Here is a 20,359-nt window from a genome sequence, read left to right as displayed (position 1 = left end):
ACTATAGCACACGAAAATCTGGGAATCATCTTGAATTCCTATTTCATGGTCCTAATGCATTAAAAAATGAGGAATGGTGATGACGAAGTAGTGACTATTGTTCCTGATGCCATTTTCTATGGGCCCGCACAATTTTAAGAGATTGAGGGCTGGTCGCCCGAATTCATAAAGATGGTCGTGGACTATAACACACGAAAATATGGTAATCGTCCTGAATTTCTGTTTTATGGTTCAACTATTCAAGATCTTGGCCAAAAACGAGGAACGATCTTAGCAAAACGATGACTATTGTTTATTAGATCGTTTTTAATAGGCTAGCAAATTTTTAAAAGATTCGGGGTCGATTGCCCGAATTCATGCGGATGGTATGGACTATAGCTCATGAAAATCTAGGAATCATCCTAAATTCCTATTTGATGGCATAAAACGAACGGTAATGGCGAATCGATGATTATTGTTTATTAGGTCATTTTTATAGGCCTACAAAATTTGAGGAGATTCATGTCTGGTCGCCTCCCTTTCCCTTGCGCATACTGCCCTCTTACCCACTGTCTCTTTGCAGTGCCTTCTTGAGAAGTTTCCATAGCCCTACCATTGCTATGATGAACAAGAATGGAGACACTGGGTTTCCTTGGCTTAGATCTCTCTTCTGAGAAAAAATCCCACAAGTGCACCATTCACCAGAATTGAATAGCCCACGTCGGAGATGCTAAATGTTATCCACTTTGACCACAAGTCTTGAAATCCCATCTTCTGCAGGACATTCCAAAAGAAGTTTAGCCACTAATCATTTTCTTTCTTTTATTTGTTTATTCATTTCAGTTCTTGTTTTGATTAATATAGTTTAGCAAATGTATACATTGTATGGAATAAACGAAGCATTCCAACATTTTACCATATGGCAGTTTTAATAGCACAGATTCAGTGCTCCCGCTGACCCTATTTCACAATATTCCATCCTCTTTGAAGGAAAACTTTGTATATCCGCCGGCTAGGTGCTTTAGCTCCTGAGAGGAAATTCTTTGATCATATCATCTTCGTCATGGGGTCTTCAATTCATGCCATGTCTTCCTTGTTATAGCTAGTGTTAATATTTCATCCTTTATTTTGGATTTTCCAGCATTTCTCCTCTCACTGTCTATTTACGTATGTGAATATAGCTTTCATGTAAATTTGCCGTTCTTTGGTATAATCTGTGCTTCTATCACATTGTTTAAACATAGACACCTTCATTTTTCCACAAGGAAATCTTCAAGCTCCACGTTAATTTTACAATGACAAAGTACTTTGCTCCATGAAAAAGGCTGTCCGCAGGGGATGAGAATTCAGAAGCAGCAGCAGCAGCAGTAGTGCACAGAAAGAAATCCTAGAACGCCGCAAGAAAGCTGCAAAGCATAAGGGAACTCTCTCAAGGTCACCAATGAAACACATATAATTATGAGTCCTGTTCCATTACAGTGAGAAGAGAAGAATAACATAGAAGGGAGAAAAGCCTAGGATCACTTTTTTTTACAAATTTGTTTCCAGTCAGATAATCATTAACTTAGTGAAGTATTTATCCTCAAGCATAAAAAATTGAGCATAAAGCTTAGGAAATATCATTACACATACCTAATATATGACAATGTTGGAAGCTGGCTCTTTATAGCTTCACTGCAGGAACGCTCGAAGCTTGCTCTTTATAGCTTCATTGCAGGAACGCAAACAATTAGATCTTTACATAGCTAAATTTTCTAATAAAAGAGAACTAGTCACATATGTTGCTCCTTCTTAAAAATGCAATTCTAATGCAGTTAAGATTATATAGGAAACTAATGTAAATTCCAAACACTAGTAGCAAGTAAAAAGATCTTGAATAGCTGAACCATGAATGGACTCTAAGAATATTCCCAACACTCAAAATCTTTTATTTTAACCCTTAGACTCCGTTACATTTTATTTTGTTTGTAGAGACAGCTATATCTTAGGTTATAACTGCAGAAAGATAAGGGAGAATGAATTCACATCTGCAAACTCTTTTGGCAAGGGAGTAAATGCCAAGTAAGAAAAGTTATTTAACACCTCCTAACTGTTTTTTGTATGATACTTGACTTCACATCATAGATTAACATCCTTGACTCATTATAATTTTCAGTCAAATACTTCCTTTTGGAAACAGCTTCTCTACCTTCCCTAGGTAGGGGTAAGCTCTGCGAACGCACTACCCTCCCGAGACCCCACTTATGGGAATATACTGGGTTTTTTGTTGTTGTTGTACTTCCTTTATTTTCAAAGGTTCTCTTTCTCCGGTGAATGATCTCAGCTTTTCGATATGATGTCTTCTAAATTAGATGCTTTACATTGGTTAATTACTACGTCCCTGTGAAATTTCTTCCCAAGCTTACAGTTATTTCACGTAAAACAACATTAATGGAGAAGGAAAAGGGGGAAATCCCTGTTAGTAAACCAGATAACAAATTAGTTTACTGTAAAGATATTAAGTGTTTGCACTAATTAATACAAGATATCTCTTGTTACTCATCTTGATTTAGTTGATTCTCACCAGGTTATGTCCAACAAGTTTGTTATGCCTTCTGTTTGTACTACTGGGCACAAGAAGGAATCTCAAATGCATGTCACAATTTTTGTGAAACTACTAACAGCATAACCAGAATGTCTACAGGTTATAGAAGAAATATATAACTTTGAATTCACTACGAAAGATATGCTACTAGAAATGCCATTTCTAGAGAAACTATATCCACATATAATAACAAAAACACACTGGTGGTTTACCACACCATGTAAAAATAAAGAAGGAGCAAAAAGAGTAAATAATAAACATCGAAAAACTAAAAGAAAACTATGGAGTTTTAAGTTTCTAATTAAGTTGACCAATTTAATTATACTAAATTTCTAACCTACTGATACTATTGACTAACAAATTCATCAATAACGCTTTCTTAACATTGACACATCGTTTTGCCAACTATATTTATTGTTTAGTTCTATCCTCTTTAAACCAAAGCCCCTTGGCATTGAAGAGCATGCCTTAGTTCCTGCTAATGTAACACGGATGGCAACCACTCCCATGAGTTCCTTTGACTAGCGCGTCCTCCAAAATCTCATGCTGCACCTATATTAACGAATTCAGCGCTGGTGCGGCTACACACTAGATTTGGTCAATTAACCTAGAGTGCATCGATTAAAACTGAAATAGTATGGTTAGGTCCACACCTGCATCAAATAGAAGCACTTGAGTCCATGTAAATGCCCTGCACAAATGCGCTGCCTAAGCAAGGTGAAATGCCCGGCCTATTCTGCACCTAATTTTAGGGTGTAAACACTCTTCAAGTGGGCTTTACCAAAATTTATCAAAAGTATAGGAAGTTGGCGTGACAAGCAATGATAAGTGAATTGCTTCAGTTGTTGTGCAGTACCTAATCCATATCTAGGGCAAGGTCTCAACCAAATAAATGACCACAGAATAGTACTCTTGGAGTAATTTGACAATCAAGAAGCAAAATTTGTTGATGTTGCAAAGGTTAATGCTCAACTTAGTAAATGAAGAAAATATGAGCTAGCGCACTGCATTTTATCTGCACTAACTGAAATCTTGCAAGTGATTCATATGCACTTGGCTCTACAAAATATGTCGCGATGTCTCAATGTCTCAATGTGGTTAAGAATTACAGTGGCTTCCCATAGACAATGAAGCTACATTTTTCTGATTCTTCAACCACGATAGATGTTCACATTAACTCTATCAGCACACATATTAAAGGGCAACCCGAAACACTAAGCTCCCGCTATGCGCGGGGTCCGGGGAAGGGACGGACCATAAGGGTCTATTGTACGCAACCTTACCCTGCATTTTTGCAGGAGGCTGTTTCCATGGCTCGAACCCGTGACCTCCTGGTCACATGGCAACAACCTTAACCCAGAATAGCCTGAAATATGAACATCGCAACTTGTTCAAGGAGGCAGGACCACTGCATCCGAAAAATTTCAGTTCAACCGTAAGATTCTTTTAGTTTACACCCAAAAAACCAGTTCAGAAAAAACAAATTATTCTAGGAGTAATATTCTTCTATTACATAACGATTCCCCCTCAAGTGTAGCCTGCAGTTTGTACGGAAACATATTTTGAGTCAACCTCAAAGCGGAAAATAATCTTGACCCCCACAGCAGGACCACATCTTAGAAAGTATTTATATAAAGCCATCATAATAACAGATGGCCTTTGAATTTTATGAAATACAAAATGAAAGGACCTGTAATAAAATCTTATCACACAATCAATACAATTCAATCAGATAATTCGTCACATGTAATATGCACCACATAAAAACACCACATAAAAATGAAGCTACATTTTTCTGATTCTTCAACCACGATAGATGTTCACATTAACTCTATCAGCACACATATTAAAGGGCAACCCGAAACACTAAGCTCCCGCTATGCGCGGGGTTCGGGGAAGGGACGGACCATAAGGGTCTATTGTACGCAACCTTACCCTGCATTTTTGCAGGAGGCTGTTTCCATGGCTCGAACCCGTGACCTCCTGGTCACATGGCAACAACCTTAACCCAGAATAGCCTGAAATATGAACATCGCAACTTGTTCAAGGAGGCAGGACCACTGCATCCGAAAAATTTCAGTTCAACCGTAAGATTCTTTTAGTTTACACCCAAAAAACCAGTTCAGAAAAAACAAATTATTCTAGGAGTAATATTCTTCTATTACATAACGATTCCCCCTCAAGTGTAGCCTGCAGTTTGTACGGAAACATATTTTGAGTCAACCTCAAAGCGGAAAATAATCTTGACCCCCACAGCAGGACCACATCTTAGAAAGTATTTATATAAAGCCATCATAATAACAGATGGCCTTTGAATTTTATGAAATACAAAATGAAAGGACCTGTAATAAAATCTTATCACACAATCAATACAATTCAATCAGACAATTCGTCACATGTAATATGCACCACATAAAAACAGCAATACCCCACATTCAAATGCATAAAAACAAATACAAAACAGAGAAGCCAATCTTTCACACTCATTACTGGAAGTTTTTTATCCATTCTCGTATTGGTCAGCAAGTCAATACCTTTGCACATCTATCCATAAAATCTTTATAATGTTTATTTATGTTGATTTTGCCCTGGGATTCTATAAAAATGGATATTATTCCGTGCGGATGTTGGTCATGGTGGGTAAAACTTGTATCAGTCCAAGAACATACCTCTCTAAGCTTCCCCAAATATCAGGACCACCTCTTTTATATATGCTATTTATTTAGTACATCCCAAACGATACGTTAAACTAGCATTTCAGCATCAGTGATGTCTCATGCCATTGGCTTCTCCTGAAACAAATCTGCTGGAGGCAACATGACAAGATAAGTGAGTTATCTGGGCTGTAGTTGAGTAAACAAGTCATATTGATTGGAAAATGCCTAATACAAATACAGGACCACCGGTGCTAGTTCTACTCTTGAAGTAATCTGAACAATCAAGAGAAACAACATTTGGAATCATTGCAGAGATTAATTCTCAAATAAGCTTTTAAAAAAAGATCAGCTGAAGAACTACAGTTTTATCTGCACTAAGTTAAAAATTGCAAGTGATTGATATGCACTTGCTCTAGAATACTTTTTTTTTTAAATATTGTAAACCCGTCAAAAGGTGGCTATTGCCACTTTGCTTCCTTAATGACTCAAAGACCCGAGCTCATGGTTGGAGGTGGAGGGCCTTTTTCCACCAGGTTATCCTCCCTTGTTGTCTCTACTTATAAATGTCTTATCGTCTTTCAATTCTGCAGTTAAAAATTAGGTTCCCTCCCATAAATAATGAATCTTGATTTTGGTGATTGTTCAAGATCACCAGATGATTTTCTCAACTCCAACAGCAGAAACATCATTTTCAAGATATACACCATCCCACAAAAGTCTTACAGATTAACAATCCCAGCAATGTCCAAGGAGGCAGGACCACAGAGTTCAAATACTTCAACAGTAAGATCCTTTTAGTTTACATCCAAAACACCAGTTCAAGAAAAAACAAAATATTTTGGGAGTAGCATTCTCTTCTATTACACATTCCTTCCTGCTTAAGTCTAGCCTGCAGCTCGTACGGAAGTATATTTTCAATCAACCTAAAGACAGAAGTCAATCCCCCCCTCCCCACCCAAAAGCAGGACCACATCTTCAAAAAATTTATATACAAGCCATCACAATGGTACATGATATTTGAATTTAATACAAAATGGAGAATGATAGAACTATAATAGTATTCTATCGAACAATCATTACATGGCATGTGCACCAAAAAACAACATATATCCTACGTTTAAACACATAATGAGACAACAAAAACACCTAGTGAAGCCGACATTTCACGCACATTACTGGAAGCTTTTAATCCAGTCAAAGCTTTCTCATATAGGCAAGCAAATCATAACCTTAGCAATTCCATCCAGATTCTTTTTTATTGTTCACTTTTGTTGATTTTTCCTAGGATTCTATAAACACAGATATTATTCGTTTCATAAGTTGGTCATAGTGAGTACAACTTGAATACTCCAAGAACATATCCTTTCTAAACTTCCACAAGTACCGGGCGAATCCAGGATTTGAACTTAATGGATTCAAACTTTCAAAGTACTCAACTCCATGAGGCAAGAAACACTTGGTGATTTCTTCCCATCAACCTAAGTCTTGGTGGACAGAGCTAACTGGTACCTGAGCTACCAAGTTGTCCCGAACACCACCGTCATTAAATGAAATTAAATTTTATATAGCAGGTTCAATTGAACCCGTTCCTAAAGCTATAGGTCCGTTCCTGACCAGAACCACCTATTTTATATCTGCCATTTTTTTTTTAATTTTTTTGGGTCATCTAATAATTCCTCGTTTTATTATATGATAAGCTATACCACAATACCGACAAATTATGGAAAATAATTATCAGGAGAGAAGATCCATAGTACCAATAATTTATTAGAGTATAATTTTCATTAGGTAGGCCATTATCACGTAAATAAATGAGAAAGCAACAAACTGAAACGATCACACATTATCAATTCAGATTTCAAATTGAGACTTATAATCCTTATGCTGTGATAGTCGTCATGAAGAGAGTTACATCAGACGTCATTTGACTGAAAAACCAACGAAATATTTCTGAAAATTTCACTAAATAGATGCATTATCTAATACACATAAAACATCAAAATGTCGGACTAAAAATTCGGAAATTCAATCAACACATACAGAAAATAAATTAAAAAGAGAGAAAAATAATGACCTAAGGAAGAAAGCTCGCGCCACCGCAGAGTTGTCCGACGCCGCGGAATTTCAGCCACCGTAGATGGAGGTGAATCGCGAACGTTACTGTTAGAAATTTTAGATTTTAAAATAAAGAAGTTAAAAATATGAACGTTATACTAAAAAATAAAATGAAAAAAGTAAAAGGATAATGACACACGGGCTAAACTCAATTGGTTTTTTTGACTTTTTACAAACTACTAGTTTTTACTTTTATGACCCTATCTTTTTTTTTTTATATAGATGAGAGATTTATTTTTACACATAAGAGATCTATTTTTTACACATAAGAGATCTAAAAAAGTCATTTTCTTAAATTTAAAATTGTAAAGGTGTTTACCGTGAAAATGATAATAACAATTAGATTTAATTTTGTGGTTCTAAAAATACGTGATTTATTTTTATGCTAGTTGTTAGGCAATAGATGTTAAGTGTGAGACTAGAAAATAAGATAAGAGCTAGAATGTAGTGTGTTTAAGCAAACCGAGAGGCTGAGAATCGGGACCTCGAGCCAGGTGATACGGGCCTCGAGGTCGAGCGAAACGTTAGGCTATGACCGGCCGATGAAGGCTAACAATTCTAAGTGCTTTGATCTGAGCTCTTTATGATCAATAACGAGCAATAAATGAAAAACAATTAATGAAACACAATGAATATAAGCAATAATTGTAAATAATAGAATCAAGAGAGAATGTGTTAGAGAGTAGAAAATGTTCTTGTATTGAATGTTGTATTGAGTATTAGATGTGTCTACAAAATGACAAGGATCTCCTTTATATATGTGGGGGGAATTCCAACATAGTACAAATACATTTATTACAAAGATATATGGCTGGTACAACCATTTAATGCCACGGTACGGGCTCATGCTAGCCTAATAGACCTAGATCAGCTTTAATCACGTGCTTTGGGAACTTCCCATCTGTCCATCATAGCCTTTGCTTTGTACTGCCTCGAGGTCAACCATTGAGAACCCTCGAGGGAAAACTCCGAGCTAAACTTCGAGCCTTCCGGGGGTGGTCTCTACGAGATGCCCTATCGATCATAAAATCGAGCCCTCCGATTTTACTATATACAGATAGTCCCCGCATTTCTTAGATTAAAATGATAAGAAACGATTGTGACACTGAACTCCTCGAGCCTTTTATGATGATGTCATGCTTATGACATCAGCTTTTGCAATAACTGAGACATCACGTCGACACGTCTTTTCTTGGAACATTTATTGTAGTGTTGGTTTACTTTCTCAAGGCGATAATATCACCGCCGATCCGTCTCCCAACATGCATTAATTGCGCTTGTCAATACATTTCCCAAAGGCATTGATTGCGTCGTCGGTTGCGCTGCCACCTTTTCTATAAATGGAAACCTTTCTGGAACCAAAGCTTCATTCAATCGTTCTCCAACAGCCTTTTTTACTCTCTTCTCCTCTTCGTCCTCATCCAATGCTGTTTCTCATGTTTGAAGCCTGTGGCCTTAAGGTCACGTGGCAGTGTCCTCATCAGTTACGCCATGGCCCTTTCCCAGAGCTTTCCTCTATTGAGCGGGATTGTACTGATTTTTTATTGTTGTTGTTGTTGTTGGACCAAGATAATGAAAGAGAAATCTGAAATTATTTTCGTGTTAAAGGATATGTGGACTATGGACTTCTACTCATCTCTCTTAACTACTCGGTGCGGCGCCTCGCTCCTTTTGCTTTCCGTGGAGTGAGGTGGTACCATCTACTAATTGTTGCATCCCGCACCGGTGCAACGTCTCAAGAAATGGCTTCACAATAGTAGTGCTGGCGAGATCCATACTCGTCAGATTTTTCACCCAGCCACTTCTTCATCCCTCTCCGTTTCTTCATCTTTTTCTGCTTCTTCCTTATCTTTTTCTACTTCTTCTTCATATTTTTCTGCTTCTTCTTTATCGTTTTCTACTTCATCTTCATCCTTGAAGATGCCGTTTGGAAGATCGAGATGAGGCCCTCGAGGAGATAGTTCTCGAAGATACTGCCGCCGAGGATGCACCCCCGAGAATAGATTAGACTCTTAGTTATTATTATTATTATTTTTTCTTCTTTGTTTTTGTGTAAAGACCCTTCGTAGGCTTTTGTAATCATGTGAAAGGACCCCTCGTGGGGTTTTGTAATCATGGTTTATTAATATAAAGATGTTTCTTTGATTTGTCTCTGATTTATGCTGGATTACCTTTTATTTGCATTTGTGAAGAATTTGAGCATGTGACTCTACCGATTGGCCCGAATACCGGACCCGGGCATAGGTATTCCCTCGATTCTTGATCGGTCAATATGATTTTCCTTGAAACCCTTTGCCGTCTCTCAGACCAAGTCCGGGTTTACCCGTTACAGACTTAGACTGCCAAAACTGACGACTTTGAATCCAGTGAGAATGGGGCCTCGATTTTTTGAACAAACTTAACTCCATTTAGATCCCGTTGGTAGTCTTCGAGGGAGAATTTGCTCAAACGCTTGAGAATAAAGATAGCCCCAGGACTTTCACAAACAATACTGAGTGAGATTTAGCCTAAGTTCAGTGGCCTAAAAAACTTAATTTGAACTTAGAGTGGAGGTAGCCCTAAGGCTTCATCAGTAATTCTTGAGTGTGAACTGGCTCGAGCTCAAGTATCTCGAGGACCAAGGAATTGAGTGAATGACCCGCATTCACAATAGCAGAAATCCTCAAGGCAGGATACTACCTCGAGGCTGGGCTTATATATGAGTAGCTCTTTTAGAGCTTATCTTCCGTTTTGACAGGGGTCCTCGAGATCGGACACCATCTCGAGACTCATAGTGATATTAATGGCTTCTTAGAGCATATCTTCTTTTTGACGGGGGTCCTCGAGATCGGGTACCATCTCGAGGCTTTGTAATGATATTGATGGCTCCTTAGAACCTTTCTTCTTTTTTGGCGGATGTCCTCGAGATCGGGTACCATCTCGAGGCTTGTAATGGTATTATTGGCTCTTTAGAGCCTTTCTTCTTTTTTGGCGGAGGTTCTTGATATCGGGTACAATCTCGAGGCTTGTAATGGTATTAATGGCTCTTTAGAGCCTTTCTTCTTTTTTGGCGGAGGTCCTCGAGATCGGGTACCATCTCGAGGCTTGTAATGGTATTAATGGCTCTTTAGAGCCTTTCTTCTTTTTTGACAGAGGTCCTCGAGATCGGGTACCATCTCGAGGCTAGGTCGATGTGGGGGTCTTTGATCCCAAAACGTCGTATGACAGCATCAATTGTATGACATGGTTATGAAACAACCGAGGCGATCCCGCTGGTATTTCTTCCCAAATCAATAAAGGCTTAGTCAGTATTTTTAATTGGCCTTTGAGGCAGGCGGACATTTACCGCTTTCTATATAGGTTTGTCTTCCTTCCTTTGAGGATTCCGCTATCCTGAATAGCTACCCCCCTCCATAGAATTCTTCTTTCCTGTGTTAGGACTTTCACCACTTTGACTTTGAAGCCCTCGCTCAAATTCTCTGATTTTACCATAGTTATGGATGCTATGCCGGGATTCTCTCAGCATGGAGGAGGAAGTTCCGCCTCTGGTTCCCTCCTGGTTGATAGTTTGCCGCTGGTGTCAGGGCGAGCCAACCTCGGGACATTTTGTTTCAAGAGGGGATTTTTCGTCAGGACAACCCCCCAACATTCAGGGTCATTGGGAGTATGCCTGAAGTTTATTTCTTTAATAGGAAAGGGGCACCCTGAGTCAGTGAGGAAAGATTGTGGCTGGGGGGAAAAGGTAGTTATGTAGGTACCTTCCCTGGAGGAGAGCATTACGGATCACGCCGAGGGGTTTTTGAATGTATACACGTACTCTTTTACTCTGGGTCCCCTTGATTGAGTTGTGTTCGACTTCTGTCAAAAGTATCGGGCTACCTTGGCGTAGGTTCATCCTTCATTTTGGAGGATAATATTGATGATGTGATTCTTTACGGAGGAAGCAGGGCTCAAGTTCACCCTTAGCCATCTTATCAGGTTGTACCGACCTTTTTACCACCGAGGCCTGCTAACCCTACGATGCCGATCCACCAGGCCATTCGCTATCGACGATGAAAAAGATGGGATCGGGGATGGATGAGACGATTCGTCCGAGTACAGACTGTTGACATTATCCCCGCAGAGTTTCTGCCTTTTCCCGAGGAATGGAATTTTACATGTAAGTGGTACACTTTTGCCTTTGTTGTTTTGTTTATAACGGAGGCAGGCTCCATAAATATGCCTTTCTTTCCCTTTCTACAGCAATTCCATGGATGCCATACGAGGTCCCCGACCTGACGGATTGGGCTTGTAAGTTAGCGGCCCACTCGATCTATGATTGGCGTAGGTGGCGAGACTTATCTAAGGGTGGGAGGAAAAACACCACGGTATGTGCTATGTGATTTTCTCCCCTTTTGAAAGGCACTTTCATTTTATGCGTATTGACCCCGTTATCGTAGGCAACATTAAGTTTTTCGAGGCGAGATCATGCCCTGTCGGAGAAGGATCGTCAGCTTCGGGACTGAAGAATGACAATATCAAGCAAAAGGGGCCTTCGCGGGGCGACGATGCTTGTAGCAAGACAAGTCCAGGATGGGGGCTCAGAGAGGATGTATCAGTCGGGCCTGTAGCGCCCAAGATCTCTGGACTTAGAAAAATGGTCTCTCCTCCACTGCCATCATCTTTTCTCGTCGAAGGTACCTCGAGGAGCGAAGGTTCTCTGCCGCTGACTTCTTCTCCCATCGAAGGCACTTCGAGGGATGTCCAAAGCAAGGGGCCGCATATATCGGGTGACCGTATATCAATCGGGAGTGGTTCCTCTGGGGTTGATAGAGCCGGGCTAGTGGATGTGCGCTCGATTTTTGAGGAAGCTCAGCGGCTCTACTTTGTGGTGAGTTTTAGCCGATCGTATTGGTTTTATAGTTTTTGCAATTTTCACTCCCTTATCGAGTTTTTCTTCCATGGGCTTTTAACAACTCAAGTCTGAGCTGCTTCACCGTGAGCCCATGCTGCGAAAAGCCGTGGATGGGGAGAAATCCCTCAGGCTTCTTTGCGACAAAAAGGAAGATGAGGGGGCACACTTGCGGTATGAGGTGAGTCGAAGTCTAAACTATGAAATCTACCTCGAGGAGCAGGTAATTTTTGTTCCAAGGGGGTACGTGCTTCTTCTTTTATCTTTTGAGGCTAATGTTTCGTTTACTTCAGTTGCAGAAAAAGACGGAGGACCTGGAATGCCTTTGGGGTAAAATCGATCAAGCCAAGCGTGAGTGCGACGAGGTAGAGGCTCAGATAGATGCCCACATCGCGGCCAAGAAGAATGCTTTGGCTAAGGTTTCTGCCCTCGAGATACAACTTCGGAATGCCTGTGAAAACAGATCGGTTCAGACAAGCAAGATTGTAAGTCTCGAGTCTGATCTTTTAAAGATGAAGGTAGAGGTCGTGGATGCCCGGGCTAAAGTTGAAGAGATTTGGGCTAAGTCCGACAAGAAAGTGCCTGTCTATTTAAAAGACGTTGTTGATGCTTGAGCTAAATTGAGTGGTGCTTCCGATTGGGAGAGCAGAAGCAATGAGTATGCCCGGTGTAAATCTCGGAGGGAAACCCTCAAAGAGATTCATGCTAGGGGCTTCGATCTCTCGGAGGAGATAACGCGGGCTAGGCAGATGAATACGGCACCAAGTTTCTTTTGTTTGATGTCGAGGATAATGAGGAAAAGACCGACAGGCCACAGTCCCCGAGAGGGACGTAGTTTAGACCTTTTTTTCTTGATTCTTTGTATTGTGTTCTTGGAGAACATTTTGCAAATATAACCTTCGCATAGTTTCATGCGTGCGTATATAAAGAAACCTTTCGGTTTTCTCCTTCCATGGATTTCTATTTGCTTGTGTATGTCCTTCTTTGTTTTTGAGTTTTGACATTTTGTCAATGATTAGCCAGGCGAATTGGCCTTTGAGAAAAACCTTTAGGTTTATTGTTCGGCCCTGAGGCTTGTTAGGCTGGCTCGCAGGCTTTTACGCATTTGCCTTCAAGCGTGTTTAGTTAACTGTTTTGGGCTTAGTCTCCAGGTCAGGTTTCGACTCGTGCTCATTGTCCCTCAAGTTTTAAAGCTGGCTCTTAGGCTCTTATGCATAGGGTCGGTATGACCTCTTAACATGGGCTGGCGACAGTGGCTCTTACGCGTAGGGTCGGTATGACCTCTTTAGGCTTTGTTTTCCCTTGTCAAAGATTTTGAAATTTTTGTGTTCGCCCGACTCTTCGACGGCTTGATAAGAGCCTCGATTGTGATTCATTATGTAGTGATGAACGAGCACCTCGAGAGGTTTTGCTCGGTGGCTGAATGTTTCGAAGCCTATAGTTTGGAGCTGACATGGTCGAAGCACTTTTGCCTATGTCGAGGGTAGCCTGTTTAACCGGTTCTTTTCGAAATACTTTCGAAGTATTTGAAGGCCTGTGACTTTATAGCAACGGTCGGGCGTCCCTGAGTTGCGTTAGTTTGGCTAGTACAGTCTTGTGACTATAGTCATTGTGTCTGGCCGGAGCCTTTCAATCCCCAAGTGAAGTAGTTTTGGTGTCTATATCGATGGTATGCCTTTTTAGAGGTCTTACAAGTTCGAATATATAGCCTTAACTATAAGGTCGGGATAATGCTTTTTTTTGTAAGGTCTTATAATTTTTACATGCCTTTGAGGTCTTACAATTTTGGTTACTTGGTACAAGTATGGTTCATGCCTTGATTGAGGTCTTACAGTTTTGGTGTTGCCTTATAAAGGTCCTACGGGGTCGAGGTTGCCCATATGGGGTCTTATGACCTTGGCAGTCCCCGGAACATTGAAAGTTTAGTTGGTCTTGGGGCCGTTATTGTAGACTTGTCGTTGCCTCATTAAGGGCTTACAAGTTTGAAGCTTCCGACCCGGGGGTCATACGGTTTCGAGTTATTGACGTCAGTCCCCGAGTGTTCGGGACGTTTTTTGCTCTGGAGCCATTTTTGTAATGCTTTGAAATGCTTTGGTGGAGGGGAAAGTATTCTTTGATTACTTGGTGCAAGTATACACGTTTTTGCTGTCAAAGGCTCGGTTATTCTATACGGATACGATTCATTCGACCGTTTGACCCAGTATATTGTTTTCCTATCGAGACCCTATTTAGCACATCTTGTCTTCTCCGAGGAGGTGACCTTCCGTGGGGGTGCCCCTCCAGTATTTGAGGTTGATTGAAGAGAAGCCTTGAATACTTGTTGAGTCTTCTTTAGGTAGCATATGGGTGTTGCCTCGTTAAAAACCTTACAAGTAAAATCCTTTTCGGGATAAAAACCCGGTCGAAGGAAAAGAGTGCAACGTATGCTTTGGAACCTTAAGGTCTTTGAGATGGATAGCGCTTTAACTGTCGCGGTCAGACACCTGCATGAAGGTCAGTGTAAGATGTAAACAAAAAGAAGGAACGGCCATACCTTAATGGAGATGGTGCTTTGAGCCTTGATATGCTCCCAACGTTCGCTTAGGGGACGCGGTATGGTCCTTTGTTTGTTTTATTCGGGTGTAGCTGAGGATGTGCCTTGTGAGCGCTATTTTACTATTTGCTTATCCTTTGACTCCTTCGATGTCGAAGGCGTTGATGCCGGAGCCACATTGTGCACCGCAAACATCTCCTTGGCTACATGTTGTTCCCCAAATACGGTTTTTATTCCGTCTTTCGTAGGAAATTTCATCATTTGATACAGGGTTGATGGTACTGCTCTCATGTAGTGTATCTATGACCTCCAGAGCAAGGCGTTGTACATGTCTCCTTTGATGACATGAAACTTGGCATTTTGCGTTGTTCCAACCACGTTGACCGGGAGAGTGATTTCCCCTTTGGTTGTCTCGCTCGCCATATTGAATCCGTTGAGGACTCGAGAGGCGGGCACGATCTGGTCGAGCAGTCTGAGCTGCTCTACGACCCTTGACTTGATAATGTTGGTCAAGCTACCTAGATCCACAAGTACACGTTTAATTTGAAATGTATTCACAAGAAAAGAAATTACCAATGCGTCGTTATGGGGCTGAGTGTCACGCCCCAAAACTGAGGGGCGCGACCGGCACTCGACCGGGCAACCCCAGTCAAGCGGAGCTGGGTGCCTTTCCTATTCCACGTGTTACCCCGCTTTTCCATTTCCCATTAACTAAGTGAAATAGCCATTTATAAATTTAAACACATTTTTACGAGATTTACATAGCATACATAGTTACTTAGCGTGGTTTAAAAGCTATACTGCCCAAATACATAAGTACATAACCCATATTTCCTGTCTACGGAGCCTCTAGGGATACAAAAAAGTGATACAGTACTTGCCGGTAACAAGGCTCCGGCTATACCTTACACTAAAAAGCCAAACAAGACTCCGAAATAAAAAGCGGCATGAGCCACGCAAGGACCCGGGAGGAAAAGGGCTCACCAATGCTTCTGGCGGAAAGTGAAAGGGAGCTACAGTCGGTGGACTGGAGTACCTACTATGGATCCACCTACAATCATAACACGAATGTAGCGCCCCCGACAAAAGGGACATCAACACATTTGAATTGTACTGGTATGTATGAACAAACTTGCCCTAAGTAAACTCAAACCATACACAAGTAACAAGTAGTCATGGAACCAGCAATCAAATACACATGAAAGAAAACCATCAAGCCAAACAAGTTACAATCTTTCCATTTCCCCTTCAACATTTTCACATCAATGATTTCACAACTTTCTCATATTTTCATTTCAATAGTGATTTTGATCACTTTCCACCCTTATTACCTCGGCCACCCTTATTACCTCGGCCATCCTTATCACCACAACTCACACCTTATTACTTCGTGTTGCGGCGTGCAACCCGATCCCACCGAACAATCACAATTCACAAACAACACAACAATAACAATTCACAAAGAACAACAACAACAACAATTCTCAAAGAATTTCTATAGCCATCAATACTATTTCCATCATAATCAACAACTCATATGCATTTTATGTCACCGCGATAATTGCCAATACAAGCCATATATGTTCTTACCACAGTTGTTCCAACTGCATCATTTACGATTTCCTTCCATCATTTGTTTCTCAACTCTTACCACATAACACATTCACAATCACACATTTGGTTTATTGCCAATTACGTACACCATTATATTGGGAGACTTAACCACAATCAATCAAATCATACCAATCACAAGAATTCCACAAATAATCCACGTAGATATTACATACCAAATATTCGTACACCAAACAAAGTGACTTTACAAAGGTCAAAGTTAGCCATAAATACCTTTCATCTTTCCTTTAATTACTACGATATTCCGAAAATTCTAGCAACTTCAATCTATTTTGAGACATAACAAAATTTGAACACAAATTAGGAAGATATTCATTATTCTAGCTCATTTGAGAATTTTATCAATTACTAGTTGTGCATCTTGATTTCAAATCTCTTTTACAAGATTCCCTTCATTTCCCAACCCAATCTTAGCTTGTTTATATTCAACAATATTCCCACAAACCTAATTTATACATGCATGAATAATGAATACTCTCACATCCAAGAATCATCTTACTAATTACCCATTTCTAGTTAGATTTCAAAGTTGAAGAATTGGGGAAAAGAAATTCTTACCTCTTTGAAGCCTTAGCAACCCTTTGATGCGATTTCAAGGTGTGATTCAAGGAAGATTAGTGAAATCTTTAGTTTTTCCCTTTCCTCTCTCTAGAATCGCTCTCCCTTCTCTCTAGAATACCAGAAATTTCCCCAAAAATAAACCTCAATCGAGTTAAATGAAATGGGGTTCGGGTCTTAAAAACCCCTTTTTTGTACTGCCGCGCCGCGGGGCATGAGGCATCTGTGCAAAATGTGTCTGAAAATGAAATTTCGGACCATACTGGAATTACTACTGGCGTGGTGCGCCGGGCGCTGCATGGGGCGCCGCGGTAGTGCAAATTTCTGCGCTGCTTTGGTAATTTGGTCATAACTTTGTGTAGGAATGTCCAAATGATGAACGGTTTGAATTGTTGGAAACTAGACTCAAAGACCTTTTATTTGATAGGCTTTGCATCACACAAATCCTTATATAACTAGAGATATAATTATCCAAAGTGAGGTTTTGTGCGCACTCATTTGCAACTTTCGTCTATTATGAAATTTTATAACTTGGCTTAGACTTAGGCCTCTCCTTAGACCCCAATTCACTTCTAATACGACTTATACACTTATTAATATATCCAATTGATATCCATAATATCCTTAATCCTCATTTGTATGCAAGATAAAATATTTAGCCTACCTTGGCACCACGAAGTCTTAAATTACTAAGCAAAATTTTCTGGGGCTTTACATTCTCCCTCGCTTAAGATCATTCGTACTCGAATGAGGATCAAGTTTCATTCATTAGTCATCCTTATGTAACTTTTGCTTTTCACATTATGAAATATATCATCAGCCCCGAATTTGGCTAACTCCTTAAATTTCCAAAAATTTCGCCAGAGTTTCCTTTGTAACTAGGACTATCCACCTGTGAGAGGGCCCCAAATACATATCCTAACAGCATATACATGTTTCATAGACATAACATAACTTGTTCAACACCAACCATGGCCGCATAGGCAACATACATAATCAAAATGGAATAGTTTAACATATATCAAATCAAAAGATAAGAGTTTATAGGAACCAAATGCATGAAAGCTATTATATAACTATTCAAACAAATGTGGGTACTTCTTTCTCATTTCTTCCTCGGCTTCCCAAGTGGCTTCCTCAACTTGCTGGTTCTGCCATAATACTTTCACAGATGCAATTTCCTTATTTCTCAGTTTTCGAACTTGCCTATCAAGAATGGCAACTGGGACTTCTTCATATGATAGCTCTTCATTCACCTCAATAGTCTCGACTGGCACGATGGTGGATAGATCCCCTACTACTTTCCTTAACATAAACACATGAAAGACCAGGTGTACCAATGACATCTCGGGTGGCAGCTCGAGTTTGTATGCCACCTGACCAATTCTCTGAATGATTTTGTATGGTCCGACATACCTCGGACTTAATTTTCCCTTCCTTCCAAATCGCATGATACCCTTCATTGGGGAAACTTTCAAGAATACCCAATCGTCTTCTTTGAACTCCAAATCTCTGCGACGCACATCCAAATAGGATTTTTGGCGACTTTGAGTAGTTTTCAACCTTTCTTTAATAAGCTTGACTTTCTCCATGTCCTGATACACGAAGTCCAGCCCTATCAATTCCGCTTCTCCAACCTCGAACCATCCGATGGGAGACCTACATCTCCTACCATACAATGCTTCGAACGGTGCCATTTGGATACTAGCATGGAAGCTGTTGTTGTAAGCAAATTCTATGAGCGGCAAATGGTCATCCCAACTACCCTTGAAATCAATAGTACAAGCACGTAACATGTCTTTAAGAGTCTGAATAGTCTGCTCTGCTTGCCCATCGGTTTGTGGATGAAATGTTGTGCTAAGGTTTACCGGCGTACCCAAACCTTGCTGAAACTTCTTCCAAAGGTGGGCTGTAAACTGAGCCCCGCGATCTGAAATGATTGAGACTGGAGTGCCATGCAATCTGACTATTTCTTTGATATACAACTGAGCATACTGTTCCACTGTGTCGGTAGATTTAACTGGCAAGAAATGCGCTGATTTCATGAGTCGATCCACGATCACCCAAATTGAGTCGAATTTGCGCGGAGTGCACGACAACCCTACCACAAAATCCATGTTAATCATCTCCCATTTACACGTTGGAATTTCTATGCATTGAGCCAATCCACCGGGCCTTTGATGTTTGGCCTTCACTTGTTGACAATTCAGACATTTCGCCACAAAATCCGCCACATCCCTCTTCATGTTGTTCCACCAATAAATTTCCTTGAGATCATGATACATTTTTGTAGAACCTGGGTGCACGGAATACCTGGAAGTGTGAGCCTATGCCATGATCCTTTCCCGAAGACCGTCGATATCAGGAACACACAGGCGATCTTGGTACTGTAGGGTACCATCATTCATGCCAACAGAAAAAGCTGTGGTCTTGTGTTTATGAATCCCCTCCTTCAGTTGTGCTAATAACGGATCGTTAAATTTCTTCTCTTTCACCTCTGACACGAGCGATGATTCAGCCCCATTCTGTACAATTACTCCTCCTTCATTAGAGTCTGCAAGGCGAACTCCCAAATTGGCCAATTGGTGAACCTCCCTGGCTAACGGTCTCTGATATGCCTCCAAATGAGTCAAACTTCCCATGTATTTTCGACTAAGAGCGTCTGCCACAACATTAGCCTTCCCCGGGTGATAGAGAATATCAATGTTATAGTCCTTGAGTAATTCTATCCATCTTCGTTGCCTTAGATTCAACTCCTTCTTCTTGAAAATATATTGAAGGCTCTTGTGGTCTGTGAATACATCCATATGGACCCCATATAGATAATGTCGCCAAATCTTTAGTGCGAACACCACTGCTGCAAGCTCTAAGTCATGAGTTGGATAGTTCTTTTCATGATTCTTGGGTTGCCTAGAGGCATAAACTGTCACCTTAACATGTTGCATCATTAGTGGAATATCTTTATCACATTTCTCTTACATAAGACCTCCCACGAATCGAGTTCTACCATAATTTCCCTGATATGGTTACAATCTCCTGTGAATACTTGCAACTAACTCTTCCAAATTCTCAACAAAAGACATTACTGAATGAGTTTTCTTATAGAACCCTATATTTCAAAGGAATAACATCTTCTAGCCTGCGCACACACCTTAATATCATCAACATGCACGACATTGCATCAAATCTAGTGTAACATTGTGCTCAGACCTTTCCTGGTCATCCTCTTTCCTCCTTGTGTGCTTATAGGATTTAAGAAACCACTTCACTTTCCCTTGTGAACATTCTCATGATCTCTCTTTACTGTTCAACACTTCCCAAAACACATATAACACCCTTCATACATATCCAATTCAGAAAGTGCCACTAGCCCAAACAATATGCTGGTACCATCTTTTCTTTCTAACTGGAATACTCATTCCCATTCTATT

General features: G+C 40.4%; 1 long non-coding RNA gene across 1 annotated transcript; it reads right to left on the bottom strand.

Moving 5' to 3' along the window:
• Positions 1–289: 289 nt before the first annotated feature.
• LOC107816077 (uncharacterized) lies at positions 290–7,432 on the bottom strand. Its single transcript, XR_001654854.2, has 5 exons — positions 7,295–7,432; positions 5,233–5,366; positions 1,612–1,685; positions 896–1,385; positions 290–753 (listed from the first exon to the last, which is right to left on the bottom strand). It is a non-coding gene; the product is annotated as an uncharacterized LOC107816077 (long non-coding RNA).
• Positions 7,433–20,359: the final 12,927 nt, after the last annotated feature.

This window comes from Nicotiana tabacum, chromosome 10 (assembly GCF_000715075.1).
Source record: "Nicotiana tabacum cultivar K326 chromosome 10, ASM71507v2, whole genome shotgun sequence".
NCBI classification, from domain to species: domain Eukaryota; kingdom Viridiplantae; phylum Streptophyta; class Magnoliopsida; order Solanales; family Solanaceae; genus Nicotiana; species Nicotiana tabacum.
This window is presented reverse-complemented; position numbering and strand designations above follow the sequence as displayed.